At 42.0% G+C, this 16,318-nt stretch overlaps 1 protein-coding gene and 1 long non-coding RNA gene across 7 annotated transcripts in view; one reads left to right on the forward strand and one right to left on the reverse strand.

Moving 5' to 3' along the window:
* Window positions 1–2,081: 2,081 nt before the first annotated feature.
* Window positions 2,082–14,128, reverse strand: LOC119802455. Of its 6 annotated transcripts, none has more exons than XR_005283443.1 (5): window positions 13,399–14,122; window positions 12,526–12,992; window positions 11,277–11,421; window positions 5,600–5,908; window positions 2,082–5,474 (listed from the first exon to the last, which is right to left on the reverse strand). It is a non-coding gene; the product is annotated as an uncharacterized LOC119802455 (long non-coding RNA). The 6 variants fall into 6 exon arrangements; XR_005283440.1 differs by having other exon boundaries at window positions 2,082–5,025; window positions 5,126–5,908; XR_005283441.1 differs by adding an exon at window positions 9,523–9,684 and having other exon boundaries at window positions 2,082–5,908.
* Window positions 14,129–14,354: 226 nt separating this feature from the next.
* The window catches only part of Rab30 (RAB30, member RAS oncogene family), a 76,966-nt gene continuing 75,002 nt past the window's right edge, over window positions 14,355–16,318 (forward strand). The window contains exon 1 of the mRNA XM_038313549.2: window positions 14,355–14,565. The gene's annotated coding sequence lies outside the window, so the exon portion shown is untranslated. The remainder of the gene's footprint in view (window positions 14,566–16,318) is intronic.

Consider the following 16,318-nt stretch of genomic DNA (forward strand, 5'->3'; position numbering starts at 1 on the left):
GTCAAACTAATCTTTTTGTTTTGCTTTGTTTTGTTTTTGAAACAGGGTTTCTCTGTGGCTTTCGGAGCCTGTTCTGGAACTAGCTCTTTTAGAGCAGGCTGGCCTCGAACTCAGAGATCTGCCTGCCTCTGCCTCCTGAGTGTTGGGATTAAAGATGTGCGCTACCACTGCCTGGCCAAACTGATCCTTTTAAAGACATTTGAAAACCGAGACAAGAGGAGTATGGTCTCAAAATCAAACAAACACAAAAAAAGAAATTACTGCCAGAGTCACTACTGGAACATGGGTCTGTACAGATTTGGACACTAATCTTCAGGACTCGTCTCTTTTTGTTCCTCCTCTGAGAATCTGGGTATCTAATATTACTCAAAACAATGCAAAAACGTATTTATTTCTATGCACACTGTCCTATGGCCAGGCCTCATCTTCCCAAATCCCTTGACTGCCATTCTGTACCTTACAGATTCTAACCCAACACATATATTTTTGCCTCTCTTGAATCCTGTGTTTCCCCAAAGCTTAAATTATAAAGTTGCTGATAAGTAGGAATAATACAGTGTGCTCATTTGTGTGTGTGTATATATATGTATGTATACACACACACATACATACATACATACACAGGACAGTGTCCTGTATGCCCATAGAAGCTATTGTTTTAACTCCAAAATACTCAGAGGGCTGAGGCTCTGTGGTCTCTGGACACTGTCATGGTGAGTTTGCTGAAGACTGCTGTCCTAGTGGATTTGTTGTGTAGGATATTCTACACAAGAGGCTAACAATATTACACACCAAGATTCCTGATGTTCTTAAGCAGGTCCTTAAAAATGCAGCTTATGGGAAACACAGAATAGCAAAGAGAAGCTGGGTACAAAGTAGAATCAGATGTTAAAAAATTAGAAGATATGCTTCAGGGTGGTCAAGCAGAAGAGGTGATTCTTAGGCTGAAATGAACTAAATCTGTCAAAAAAAAAAAATTGTTGCAGTGGGAGCCATGGGAGATATTAGTGGAAGAGCCTTTTGTCAACCAGTGGGAATAGTCAATATGATCATTGATCTAATAGTTGATGGGAAGGAAACTGGTGTAATGAAATGCTAGGTTAAAAAAATAAAAATGGATAAACATACATGGAATGTTCAAATATGACTTTTTGAAAAAGTGATTTTAACCACAGAAATTATGGGCTGACACATGAGACTTTTGTGGGGGTAATGAAGCTGCTCCAGACCTTCGGTGTGGTGGTGCTCTAAGTTGTGAAAATTTACAGAACCATATAACAGGACGGTGAAACTTATGTCAACGAAACAAAACAGAAAAGGGAGCTCCATCGTCCATCGGTGCTCCTCAGTTTGTCCAGGCACAGCCACCGTGCAGCATTGCTCTGCTCTGTGAGACTTTGCAGAGGTAGAGATTTCATCACTCATGGGAGCTTACTGGGGAGATATCTTTGAAAATTTTCCTTTGTACTTCTCTGGAAGCAGAAAATCTACTCAAGGTTAAAGTTGGTATCAACAAGGGAATGGATAAATTAGCAGCAAAACCTAAAAAAAAGAGATGCACCTGGCTGACTTGTCTTTAAGCCTTTTTATATAACTTAGCCCAGCATGCATTTGGTTTGATATTGATCACAGCATAAAATAGTTCTACCTCTGACAGTATAGCACTTATACAACTTTCTTTTGACCTGCATATCTATTTTTATCTTTGTGAGGCTCTTAGGTTCTTAGCGGATACCTGTTTATCTTGGCGTCTCCAGACTCTCTACCTTTGTATTATCTGACACCTAGTGGATACCCAATGAAATATTTCCTGAAGAAACTTTTGTTTTTTTGAGACAGGGGTTCTCTGTGGCTCTGGAGCCTATCCTCGAACTAGCTCTTGTAAACCAGGCTGACCTAGAACTCCCAGAGATCCGCCTGCCCTGCCTCCCAAGTGCTGGGATTAAAGGCATACGACACAACCGCTCAGCACAAAAAACATATTTTGAGCTCTGAAGGGAATGTAAAATGGTTTAGTTTCCAGATACATTCCACTGCAAAGCTTTTTTTTTTTTCTTTAAAAAAAAAAAAAACAAACAAACCAGGATTTCATGCTGGCTTCTGAGCTCACTATATAGGTCAGGAAGACCTTGAACTTCTTTACCTCCTGTTAGAGTTACATGTATGATTTATTGCAGTGGTGAGACAAAAAATACAGGGCTTTGTGCATATGAGGCAAACACAACCAACTACCAGCTACAGTCCCAAGTTCCCAATGCAATTAATTCCCAAATGTAAGTGGACAAGAGGGCAGAGGGAAAGGTTATGTGGAATTTGATCATAGAACCCACTACTTACACAATTAGTTGAGCTTTAATGCTAGAATTAAGGAATGCAGATCCTTCAATATTCTTTCATATTGCTGGGCTATAATGGCAAACCTTATTAGACTGGGTGGCATATGCTTTAATTCCAGCACTCAACAGAAGCAGGCAGATTTGAGTTAAAGGCCAGCCAAGGGATGTAACCTTCTGATCAAATGTAGAGCCTTGCATACATGCATAGTATCATTACACTATTCCCCCAGCTCTCATTAAAAAAATTTTAAGGCCGGAGCTGGGTGGTGGTGGTGCATGCCTTTAACCCCAGCACTCGGGAGGCAGGAGCAGGCAGATCTCTATGAGTTCGAGGCCAGAATGGTCTACAAGAGCTAGTTCCAGGGCAGGCTCCAAAGCTACAGAAAATCCCTACCATAAAAACAAAATTAAAACTAGCAAGCGGTGGTGGTACACTTTCTTAATCCCAGAACTTAGGAGGTAGAGGCAGGCAGATCTCTGTGAGTTCAAGGGCAGACTGGTCTACAAAAAGAGTTCCAGGACAGCTAGGGCTACAGAGAGAAACTGGAAGAAAAAAAAAATTGAAATTGGGGGACAGGAGGTTAAGAGCACATGCTACTCTCAGAGACGACCTGGGCTCAGTTCCCAGTACTCATCTGGGTGCTTACAACCATTCAGAACTCCAGTTCCGGGGAATCTACCAACCTCTTCTGACCTCTGTGGGCAATGGGAACACAGGCATTCAGCTTTAAAAACATAAATACCAATTGAGGGCAGAACTCCTTTCCACTTACTTGTTCTAGAGATATTTTGCAGGCATATCTTAATAAGATATACTTGTTACTGCATTAATTTTAGAGTCATGGCACTCAGTAGATGACAAACTTAACACCTAAAAAAGTTTTTACACCTGAGCGCATGCGTATCACATTCATGCACAGGCCCATGGAAGCAAGAGGGTGTTAGGTCTTCTGGAACTGTAATTACACACAGTTGTGAGACACTGGATATAGGCACTGGGATCTCTGCAAGAGCATATGCTCTTAATTGATCTCAGTACCTCATAAATCCTAAATACATTGGGCTGTTCTACTTGTCCTTGTTGCAAGCTAGTTGTCACACTGGGAATCAGGGATTGAGTCTCCCATCCAGCCCAAAGAATGGAAATCTACTTATTTCCTGGTCTCAAAAAGCTCTAGCACAAAATGTGATAAACCTAATATTAAAAGAACTAAGCAACTTATCAGTACTGTAATTGAACATGAGCATTAAACAATGACACAAGTGTGTACTTGCCTTGCAGAAGGGCACATTCATGTCCCAACACTATCTGGCTGCTACATGCAGCTTGCCAATGTGTGAACAAGTCATGCTACAGTGAAAAAGGGGGCTAGAAATTCGAACTGCTTTGCTATCGCAATCAGCTTTTGTAGAGGGTTTTATACACCTTCAAGGTATTATTTCTACTCCTATTAGTTCCCAAGAAACAGACTACAATTTCCTGGCAAAGAGGTAAAAGTAATTTGTTCCTAGATTTTTAAAAAATTGGTTAAGGCTATGCAGCTTTGGCTGTTGTGGGACTCTACATAGAGGAAGATGGTCTTGAATTTAGAGATCCACTGCTTCTTCCTCCCAGGTGCTAGAATAAAGGCACGCACCACACCTGCCACCTATGTGTTTTTAAAACGGTATGGCAGCCTGTAATTCCATCTCCTGCAAGGCTGAAACATGAGGATTCTAAATCATAACCTGGACAAATTGAGACCTGTAACAAAGACTGTGGAGTGGGTTGAAGAATAAATAATAATAAAAAAAGGAAGTAGTACCATGTAGACTGAATGAACTAAAAGTAAAAAATAAAAGTAGATCTCTAGGAGATGGTGAGATGGTCCAGTGGGTAAGAGTGGATGCTGTTCTAGCAGAGGGCTGGAGTTTGGGTCTCAGTACACAAGCTGGATACTTAGTTCTGGGGAGAACTCTGGCCTCCTCCAGCATCAAGACATTATATATATATTATATATATAATATATATAATCTCCTTCAAACACATGAAAAGTAAACTATTTAAAAAAATACTAGCACTCAGGAGGCAAATGCAAATGGATGACCAAGTTTGAGGCTAACGTGGACTACAATGTAAGACTTTGGCTCCAGAAGTCAAAATAGTTATTCTGAAAATGTTAACACATCTTCTGTATTTTTAGTACCATATGTTCTGAAAGGGAAATAGAAGTCCTTTGTTGTACGTAGTTAGGATCAGTAACAATGCAGCACTCAAGATCTTTGAGGTCAGAAAGGAAGTGTCCATGTATGTATTATAATGTGCCCACCCACCTCGGCACTGGGCATCACAGCAATCAGTGCTTGTTACTAAGGATCACTTACAGTAAGTAATATCAGTACTGACGGGGTCAGGTTTCACTGTCAGTTGCTCAATTTTCTTGTTGAATGATATTCTATCTTCTTCAAATACCAATTTGACACTGGCCTAGGGCTCCCTATGTGGACCAAGGGGTGGGGAATCATTCTTTGCCTTTATTATTATTATTATTTCCTTTGTCTAAAGAATGTTTCTGCCTAAACTGCATTTCCTTCTGGACAAGCATGTGAAAACAGTTGTGTGGAGGAATTAAGAACTGTTGATGTGACTCATAAGTACAAATTTCCAACATCTTGGAACTACTTTTCTTGTAGCTGAAGGATGATTACACTGTGAGGGCAAAAATAGAGAAAATTATTGCAGCAAAGTAATTAAATGCATTTAAACTTTTTACAAATGTATGCAGTTCTAAGCTAGAAATAGTACATACCTTTAATCCCAGCAACCAGGATGTTTTTTTCTGAGATACGAGCTTGGCATCTACAAAACAGCTCTGAACTCAAATTTCCCAAGGCCTGGTACGTTTTTGAAACCATGCACAGGTGGTGTGCTTTAAACAGAACTTTTTCACCAGGTCTGTTACTGGTGATATGTGCAGAGTTGAAAAACTCAAGAATGTAATTTTCTTTTTGCTTCTCTTGAGTAGGAGTTCCTATGCAGTGGACCTTTGGTTGAACCAACCAGCTGTAGTCTCACTTCCTCTATGGCCAGGCAGACCTGTTCTTTTATGCTTCATTTTTTAGATAGCGTTGGAGCCTGTCCTGGAACTCTGTAGACTTCTAAAAAAAATTGTTAAGTGTATAATGTGTATGTGCGAGAGTTCAGGCTGGCAGACACAAGGTCAGAGGGCAGATTTCAGGAGCTCCCCATTGGGTTTTGGGGTTCAAACTCAGGTTAGGTTTACCTGCTCAGTCACCTGGATGGCCTGGATGTGAGCTTAAAACTTAAAACTATGGTTAATTCCTGTAACATAAATATGTATGATGTCAGTACTTGATTTCTGTCGAGAATGTTACCTTAGGATACATTAGGAACAACTCCAGTGCTTACTTACTGAGCAGACTAATCCTACGCATGGTTTCCATAATGCTCTTGGATTTAACATTCTCTAATATTGCTCTTCTATTCACTTGTGTTACTAAGCTCTTCGCATGCATGTACCAGGGGCACTAGATACAGCCAAGCATACATTTTCCAGACACTTGCACTTGATCTGTAAGAAACAAATGGATTATTCTAACATCAAAGCTTCATCAAAGATTTCTTAAATTCATGCATTTTTAAAAGATTTTTTAAATATGTGCATATGTATCTGTACATTATGTCCAAAAGAGGGAATCAAGATGCCCTAGAGTAAGACAAACAGCCCACAGCGAGGCCCCTGTGGTTACAGGGAAGTGAATTTGAGTTCTCTGGATCAGCAGTCATTGTTTTTCTCTGAGTCATCTCTCCAGCCCCCTTGATTAATTTTATCACCATTCTGAATTATATGGGGTAAGGCACAAATTTTCAGTGATGAGATCTTATAATCTATTTCAGATAAGGCCTATATAGCTCAGGCTCATGTCTATCCTACTACTCCAGCCCTGGAAACAGTAATAAAAATAGCTATTAGGAGCCGGGCGGTGGTGGCACACGCCTTTAATCCCAGCACTCGGGAGGCAGAGGCAGGCGGATCTCTGTGAGTTCGAGGCCAGCCTGGTCTACAAGAGCTAGTTCCAGGACAGGCTCCAAAGCTGCAGAGAAACCCTGCCTCGAAAAACCAAAAAACTTGTTATAAGTTACTTTTTTTCCCCCCACGGCTGTCAGGCCCCTGGAATTGGGATTACAGACAGCTGTGAGCTGCCATATGGGTGCTGGGAATTGAACCCGGGTCCTCTGGAAGAGCAGTCAATGCTTAACCACTAAACTATCTCTCCAGCCATATATGTTACTTCTTTTAGTAACTTCTATTAAAATCTGAATGCAATCTGGTAGGAAAGAATAAAAAACATACTAAGTTCTCACATATATAGTTTGGTATATTCTTTTTTTTTTTTTTTTTCAAGACAGGATCTCTCTGTGTAACAGCCCTGGCTGTCCTAGAACTCACTTTATAGACTAGGCTGGCCTCTAGGATATTTTCCTGCCTCTGCCTCCTGACTGCTGGTATTAAAGGCATGAGCCACTATAACCTTATTTGTACTTTTTATTATATAAAAAAATCTTAATGAAAGCAAATTACAGTACTAGCAGTATCATGACTATTCCAATTAAAATAATACTTTCTTATAATACTGCCTAAGGCCTGAAATATGTCTGCTGGACATTGGTTGAATCATTGCTAAGTATCATGGAGTTGATAAAACGTGTCTCTGTAAAAATTAAAATCTGAAGATTTTTAATTACTTTCTTCCTAATTCAATGCACTGTACTTTATGCATTTAAAAGGTTTTGGTTTTGAAGAGATCTATTGTCTGCAGATTTAAAAGGGGATCCACGACACAGAAACAGGCTATCTCATGACTTAAAGGGACATAGGTTACCCTTTTACCTCCACGTCCTTGGGCTCAGTAATCAATTGTTACATTCCAAAATTTACAAATGGTTCAACCTTGTCCACCAAAAACTGATACTTTTAAGTATTAATAATATTACAGGGCTGCTTCTTACTCAACACAACCTGTTTTAGTAATACAAGAATTAAACATAATTTATAATTTCCTAAAATTATATACTCTTCGAATCTAAGCTATACTTGCCTATGTGGTTGGACTATATTCCCCAGTAGAAAATTCAATGAAGTAGGCATATAATTTTTGTACAACTCAAAGCCCAGCATGAATAAACCAACACCGTATGGAATTAGGATTTGTCTATAGTAAAATTCCACCAAATGACAAAAGCCGCTTTCTGCTGACAAATGGTGCTCATAGGCTTACCCGCCATGATGTACAGCAGTAGAAATGATCTGACAAACTGTTGTTTGACCTCAAAGAGCATATATTTTAATATCTCCAGTGTTTCCCATCTGTCAAATGTATTTTAAGCCAATCCTGTCATAGCTCTTAAGTATCCTCTAAAAATTTACTTCCCTCAACTATACAGCCACCAGGAGGTCTAGGCTTGGTGGTACATGCCCTTAGCTCTAGCACTAGGGAAGCAGAGACAAGATCTCTGAGTTTGATAAGTTCCAGAACAGTCAGAGGTGTAGAAAGACCATGCCTCAAAATATTAAAACAATTTTCTCAGTGTATGTGTGTTTAAGTTTTTCAAGACAGGGTTTTTCCGTAGCTTTGGAGCCTGTTCTGGAACTCTGTAGACCAGGCTGTCCTCAAACTCCCAGATATCCACCTGCCTCTGGTGTTTGCCACCCACCCAGTCAAAAGAACTTATTTTTACTTAAGTTATTTGAAATGTATTCTAGACCAGTGCACAGGTCTGAATTAGTTACAATAGTTAGCTTAGGAGAAAAAAATGGTGCTAAGATCGATCTCTGTGAGTTTGGGGCCAGCCTAGTTTACATAGACTGCTCCAGGACAACCAGAGCTACACAGAGATTCAGGTCTGTGAAAAATGAAAGAGGTGGTGGTGGGCTATCAAGTGGTTCTCTGAACATAGGTTTCCAGATTCAAAGCAAGTCACATTTATTAATGTCTTCCTCACTCCCAATAGCTGAAGTATTAGATTGGTAGATTCAGTCTTAAAACTGCCAGGAACAGATAGTAGTCTGAATATAAAATTCAGATTTGGAGAGTCATCCTAGATGACTTTGCAACTTTTCTGTAGTTCAAAATGTGTTATTTTACAGCACAGCAATTTAACCTGCAGCCATATTGTCTTTCCTCAGAAACAACACAACTTACACCCAGACTAGAAGGTACAGAACTCCTGAGGACAAATGGACCTACATTTTGACATAGTGGATGGACTACTGTGTTAGGACTTTGTAGTGAATAACCTCCTTTGATGCTTTTAAAAGTTTTTCATTATATAAAACTTAATTAGTATTTTTTCTTGGTTTTCATTTATCCTTTCAGTTAAATTTCTAGGGAAAAAAAGGCTAAGCAATGTAACAGGCAATGTGAAACTTGGATTTAAGACATCTACAGAGGCCTATGCTGCCTGTCAGTTTTTCTTCTCCTTTTGTATCTTTCGTATCTGCACAGTCACACATTTCCTACGTCAAGTATCCAATCATGGATTTCTCCTGTTGCTAAAAGACATTGACAGGCAGGCAGAGAACAGTCCCATTCACCATGCATGTAGTGCTTTCTTCAATAGTGGTTTTAGGGATCCCAGTTGGGGCCGGTGTACATTAATGATACACCCGTGAAGAGCAAACACTATCCTTTAGGATGAAAGTACTCAATAGTAAGGTTCACGGTCACTGCTTGCATCTTGTTTTGTTTTTGTGTAGCATCATTAAAAAATGCACAAAAGTTGCCAGGCAGTGGTGGCACATACCTGTAATCCCAGCACTTGGGAGGCAGAGACAGGCAGATCTCTATATGAGTTCAAGGTCAGCCTGGCCTATAAGAGCTAGTTCCAGGACAAGCCCCAAAGCTACACAGAGAAACCCTGTTTGGAAAAACAAAACACCCATCCCCCCCGTGCACAATAATTACATAAGCAGTCAAGACCTGAAAATGGCAATTATGAAAAGAAAAAGAATTCAATGAAAATCTTTTCTGTGATTTGACAGCGATTCACCATGTAACTCAAGGTGGCTTGGAATTCCCTATTCAGTTCAGGCTGGGGTCCAAGTTAATTTCCCTGTTTCTACCTCCAAGTTGCTGGGATTAGAGGCTAGTGCCATGAGGTACCATAGCAAACGTCGAGTATTACCAGGAAAATTATTGCAAAAGTATTTCAGATATCCTCTCCTTTGTCTTCTTGGCTGGGTCTCTCAGAAGAGTGGAAGTTAAATGTCCTCAAATTCCTTCAGGAAGTGGCCACTGTGCAACGATTAGGAGGGGACTTTGGCTTCTAAGACGGGGGTTAAATAAGCTGTGAGATAAAGCTCAGTAGTTAAGAGCACTTGCTGCTTTTGCAGAGGATCAGTTTCAGTTCCCAACCACTCACATGGTGGCTCAAAACCACCTATAACTCTAGTTCCAAGGGGAATCTGACGCCTTCTTCTGACCTCCATGGATACTAAGCACATACAGGAAGGCAAAACACACATACGTATAAACCTTTTAAAAATACAGTTGTTGCTTCTAACATCTTAAAGAAACCCTTTTAATTCTGCCTGTCCCTACCATTATTTTTTTTTCAGATTCAAACCTCTTATCTTTATTTGGCACCTACTTTTTTCTACTCCACATTTCATTCCTTAAACCCTAAAATTTGATGACTTTTCACTACACTGTTAATTCAGTTTATATGAAAAATAACAAAATTCAGTAAGCCTTCATGGGGAAACAATGCCACCTGAAAATAAAAATGCTTAGAAATTATCACAAAAGCAGCAAGAAACAGATACAAAGAAAGCAGAATTTTAGAAAGACACACAAGTGCTGGGCGGTGGTGGCACATGCCTTTAATTCCAGCACTCAGGAAGCAGAGGCAGGTAGATGTCTGTGAGTTCGAGGCCAGCCTGGTCTACAAAGCAAGTTCTAGGACAGCCAGAGCTGTCAGGCCATGTCTTGAAAAGCAAAAACAAAAACAAACAAAAAACCCACAAAAAACAAACAACAAAAATCAAAAAACAAAACAGGTAACACAAACATGGACACTGAAAATGGAAGCCTCATGGCATTTTGATAGGGAAAGATTTAGATAGGTGGAGTAGACAGAACAGGAAGAAGGAAGTGAGGTAGATGGCTCAGTCAGATGCCACGCCTCTTCTAAGTTAGTAGACCGCCGTGCCTCTCCTCAGGGAGACAGATGCGATGAAGCCAGCCGCCAGGTCAGACGTGCTGAATATTTCCCGGTAAGACACCACTCGTGGTGTTACATAGATTATTAGATATGGGTTAGTCAAGATGTGAGTAAGAGGCTGAAACTAATGGGCCAGACAGTGTTTAAAAGAATACAATTTGTGTGTTGTTATTGCAGGTTTTAAGCTAGTCAGGCGGCCAAGAGCCGGGCGGGATGAAAAGCAGGCCTGCCCAAAGCTCAACACTACACATGGGACTCAAGTAATGCCCAGTGTGATAAGCACACAGGAAAAGCAGCATCAGTGTAGTCAGTGCATCACTTAACGACTCACAACTGCGACAGCATTGCACTCCACAAGTCTAGTAAAGCCCACTTGGTACACACAAGGAACATGCTATTTACTTACAGTAGTGCAACTGTAATTTAAGTTCTGTATGCCAACTTTACTTACAATAGTAAGTTTTGTATAGCCCAAATCCTTCCACACCGATTTCCTCATAAGTGCATGGTTTGTACAGTTTTCTTGTATAAGTGTGTTGATGGTTGGAACTCTGAGCAAACTAAAACCCAATGGACTACACCCTTTAAATAGGTGAACTGTGTATGTGAATTTCATTTCAATAAAGCTGTTTATAAAAGAGATACAATTTAGAGGATTCCTCTTTACAGCAAGTTCACACAGAGAGCAACTCAAATGAAGACCTATGAACACATACCTACTTACATAACTGGTTACAGCTGAACATCTCTGCATACCTAAATTTCCTGAAATGGCTATGTTCATCAACACAGTTTTTCAGCATATAGTTTTGCAAACACATGTCCTATAGTGCCCCTCCAATTGTCCAAACCTGTTAAAATCTGAGAAATAAGATAAGACAGGCAGTCATTAATTAAAATTAACTTGATGTCAGTTATACTTTTTTTTTTAGAGACAAGGTAGGCCTTGTGTAGCCCTGGCCGTCCTGGAACTCACTCAGTAGACCAGGCTGGCCTTGAACTCACCACCTGCCTCTGCCTCTGTAATGTTGGGATCAGAGGCATACACCATCACTGCCCAGCTAGACTTTAAATTTTGAGCCTGAGACATTTTTTGCATTTACCTTAAGCCAAATGGAAAACCAGCAGCAAAACCTATGTCAATCAGTTATAAACACAACAGCTATGGTACTACTAACCTGAGACTTGTTTCCTAATGGTTGTCAATGCAAAGTAAGAATGTCTAAAGAATGAAAAATTTAAGTTTTCCTCCCTCCACCCCCCACAGGGTTTCTCTATAGCCTTGGAGCCTGTCCTGGAACTAGCTCTTATAGATCAGGCTGGCCTCAAACTCAGAGATACTCCTACCCCTGCCTCCCAAGTGTTGGGATTAAAGGCGTGGGCCACCACCGCCTGGCAAATTTAAGCTTTCTTATTATCTGAAATGAACTAAAAGATTTTTCCAAACAAGCAAACAAACAAAAAAATTCAAGCCCATGGTAACTAAATCCAAATGGTGTGCCCATCCGTGTCCACTTATGGAGATATACACTGTGGCAAATGTTTACCTTAATCAAAGAGGAGATCTGAGAGATTTTCTTCCCCTGGTAAAATGTTTTCCTTAAGTTTCTAAAGAATGTAGAATGTTTTCCCCCCATGACCGTTAAGACTTAACTTGTAGAGCCTTTCTAAAATACACCATTATTTTTTTCCCACACGCTTATGGTTAAATATCCATTATATATAAGGCTAAAACAATCACATGACAAATTATAGAATCCACTACATTATATTGGTCCCATTTTCACAGTATTTCCAAACAATCTGTTATTTTTCTTTCACTACATCAGTCTTCGACAGTAACCCAAACTAAGATTATACTGCTCATATAAATGCCTTTTAAAACGAAGATTCATTTGCCTAAACCCTACAGTTGAATATAGGAACAGAAAAAATCGTAAACACCGTTTCCTTTCTAGTACTTACCATCATTACAGGCAGAACAGCAGTATTTGAGGCTTTTGCCACTCCCCTGGCTTCTTCTCACAACAGAACATAAGCTGGATCCTTGCAAGCCGTTTTTAACGGCCACCATCTGCAGATGCCTTTGACTCCTATTGTGTTTTGTCAATTTAAAAAAATCAGTCTGCTTGGTTTTTTGAAAGGAAGATCTATCGATCAGTTGAACTTTATTAACTTCTTACAGAGGGACACTGTGTATTTTCACTGATATAAACAAACCAGGGCTGGGGATCCAATCCAGGGCCTTGAGTATGCTAGGTGAATTCTCATCACTGTGTTAACATCTCCTGCACAAAACTCGGTTTTCAAAGTAAATGCAAAAGAGGGAGAAAAAGCAACACAAATTATGTTTATCTGCATTTTTAACCTTTCAGAGACTCTCTGAATATACGAAGTAAACTTTGCCATCTTTCCACAGTCAACTTCAGAATCTGAAAAACAAGCACACAGGACTGCTTTAGTTATGCAACTGGGAAAAGAGATAATTTGGGAGCCTGTGCAAAAGGCCTCAAAAGTTCTTGAAGTAATCTTCAGAATACACCAGAGAAGACACTGAATGCACGGCGGGTATCAAGTGGCTAAGACTGAATGCACGGTGGGTACCAAGTTGCTAAGGGAAGGGGATGGTTAATGCGTTAACTAACGTTATCTGCATGAGTATGTCACAACGAAATACATTATTTTGCATAATTTTGTTACTATAAGCTAAAAAAAAAAAAAAAAAAAAAAGAAGAAAGGACAAGTTAGTGACCCATGGTTACCAACACCGAATATCCCAACTATTCTGGCATAGTTCAGTCAGCATTAGTCCTGAGGAAGATTGCTCACTTGCAGCACTTTTTCAATGTCTTGCACTTTCGCGGGGGGCGAAGGGGGTTAAGATAGATTAGACGATAACTTCTTTTGGTAGCTCCTTGTCTTTCTTCTCTTTAGGGCCAAAGATAAGATCCTTCCCGCTCGGTTGTCTGCCAACGATTTCTCTAAAGCCCTTTGAAAATCATTACGGGATGACGATTCGGTGTGTGTTTGGGTGGGTGGGGGGGAACACATCTGAGGAAGAGGGCATGGAGGAATGAGGGGGGGAAAAAGGCAAGACGACAAAAAAAAGAAAAAAAGAAAAAAAGAATCGACCTAGGCTTAGCTCCACTCGTCGGGTGCAAGAGGGCGTCTCGTCTCAGAGGCGCGAGGCCCGCCGTCCCGTCCCCGTAGCACAACGTGGACCCCTTCTGCCCAGATCGTCCCGCTACGAGGTCTAAGGGGTCCTCCACGCCCGGAAGTGAAGCGGCTCCCTGGGTCCCCCGGTAAGAAAGCCGAGGGAAAGGCGTGAGGCCCTGTGCAAGCCCGGCTCGGGGAGGCTCACGCCGACTCGCGAGGCCATCTCCGGTCCGACGGCCCTGCCCATCCCCAGCGGAGTCTCCGTCCAGCCCCAGCCAGCGCTCTAGGCTATCAACCCCCACGTCCTCGGCCTCCCCGTTCTCACCACGCCGCCTCTCAGCTCCACGAGCCCCAAAGCCTCGGCCCTCAGCATCTCCCGAGCTTCAACATGGCGGCCGGTCCGCTCTCTCTCATTCTCTCTCTCTCAGGGCGCTCCGACCGAGGCATCCTGGGCATTGTAGTTCCGGTTGTAGCCTCTGTGTCCGTCACTGACTTCAGAGGACTACAGGTCCCAGAATGCACAGCTCTGGAGCATGGCTATTGGGGCCGCTCGGACAGAGGGATGATGTCATTGCAAAACCCCACTGCATTCATTGTGCTACGGTCTATCCACCTCCCACCCCCCTGCTGCTGCTGCTGCTGCTGCTGCTGCTGCTGCTGCTGCTGCTGCTGCTGCTAGGCTCGCTATTGCCGCTCGCTCCAGCTGAGCCCTGAGTAGCAGCAGGACCAGGGCAGGGACTGACTCCAGTCCTTGGACTTAGGACACCGCAGCACCTTCCCTTACGTGCGTGACTCAGTCGCGTATCAATTCTGTTTATGCCTGGGGTGGGGAGAAAAATCCCAAACCAGGTGAGTTGAAGTGATTTATTCAAATCGTTCTCCCAAGTTATTCCTCCCGCTTAGTGCTCCAGGCTTTCTTTTGGAAGACGGGGCCGGGAATGGGGGTATGGATTCGGGAGGTTCTCACTGACGCTGCGAAGAGCTAAATCGCTCTGTGCAATTTGGGTCACTGCAAAGAACAACTCCAGCAACCTGCCCCCGCCAGAGGACTGGTGCCTGCCAATTTCCTCGCCTCCCTTTAACCTTTTTGAGGCTGGGAGAGGGGGCTGGGCTGGCAAGGATGTTGGGAAGTGCGCTTGGAAAACATGAGGAGTGCAAAGGTGGTGGACTGCAGTCCTGTCATTCCCCGGCCCCAGTGCTGAGGTCTGAGTGGGAAAGGGTGATGTGTGGGGAGAAATGGAGACAGTGATTTAAGGTGGTCATACTTCTTTAGGACATTTGTGTGTCTTGGACTAGCACACACTTTTTTAAAAGATGAGCACGCTTCTCTTGAGTCGCTTAAGTTTCGTCGGGCTTTATTTTATGTTTGCATGTCTGTGTCGTTTGTCTCGCTTTTTTCCTGCTGATTTGAGGTGACAGTGTCCTCTAATGGTGCACTCCGTGCCAGTCAGAAATATTTCACGTGTCTAGGGAAGGTTTTTCTCAGGCTGCCAGAAGCAGCATTTTTGTTAATTTTTTTCCTCCCGTTTTCTCGACTGCGGGATTTATGATTGTTTGGAACTGGAGCTGGTAGATTTGTGCTTGTGTGAGTGTTTTAAATTACATCGCAATAGACTCTAGTCACTAACGATGGTACTGTAGCGAGCTGCCGATTTCTGAGGCTCAGTCGACACTCACACTTAACGGTTTGTAGACGGAACTGATTGGGGAACCTGGGTACTTCCCCCCCCCCCTTTTTAACACTTTAGGGAAAGGAAAAGTTAGACGTACTGTCACCCTTTACTGGTCATCCTTGAAAGGTATCCAAGAACAGTGAGCCTGACCAGGGCAACCAGGGACCATGCAAGTGTGCTTTTTGTTTGAATTTTGTTTTTCAGCGAACTGACACATTTAATAAGGCAGGCAACATCCTGGTTTGTATGATGCTGGCTCTCCTCTTCTCTTCTAAGAGTTACAGGCTTGAACACTGCAATAAATATGTTCCTTTGAGATAAACAGCTGGCTGGCACCAGAACAGATGGGGCCAGTCTTGGCTGAGAGATATACAACCTTGGAAATGAATGGGCTTAGGGTCAACCACACCCCCTTTAGGAATGTCAAAAGAAGGAGAAAAGCCAGAGTATTTGCTTAACTCCAAAAAAACGCTAAAGCTTTCCATAGCTGAGTCAGGCTTTGGGGTGGGGTGTGTGGGGGGGTCATTTCCTTTAGCTTCTTTGAACCACTTTTATTCGTTTTTAATTTAGATGCTCAGGTCTCCAAAGTTGCAGCTGGGTGACTTGTAAAATGCTGCGTGTTACTGAATGTGAAGGACCGTCCATTGTACGGGCTTTCTAAGTAGAGTGGTTTATTGGCATGCATCGAATTTGGGTTTCTGAAGGCAGCTTTTGGATTTGGGAAAAGATCACCAGTCTGTTGCCTCTTCCTACATCTTTGTGGTGACATCCTGCCCTTCCCTTCTGCACCTTTCTTTCTCTCCCTACCCCGCTCACATCTCTTCAAATTCCATTTCTTTCCTAGTCTGTTTGCAATACATGCTGGTTTTCCCTTTCTGTTTCAGGATCTCCCCTGGGCCAGGAGAGTATCACATCTCTTTTTTCTAACT

Source organism: Arvicola amphibius, chromosome 12, assembly GCF_903992535.2.
Source record: "Arvicola amphibius chromosome 12, mArvAmp1.2, whole genome shotgun sequence".
In the NCBI taxonomy this organism is placed as follows: domain Eukaryota; kingdom Metazoa; phylum Chordata; class Mammalia; order Rodentia; family Cricetidae; genus Arvicola; species Arvicola amphibius.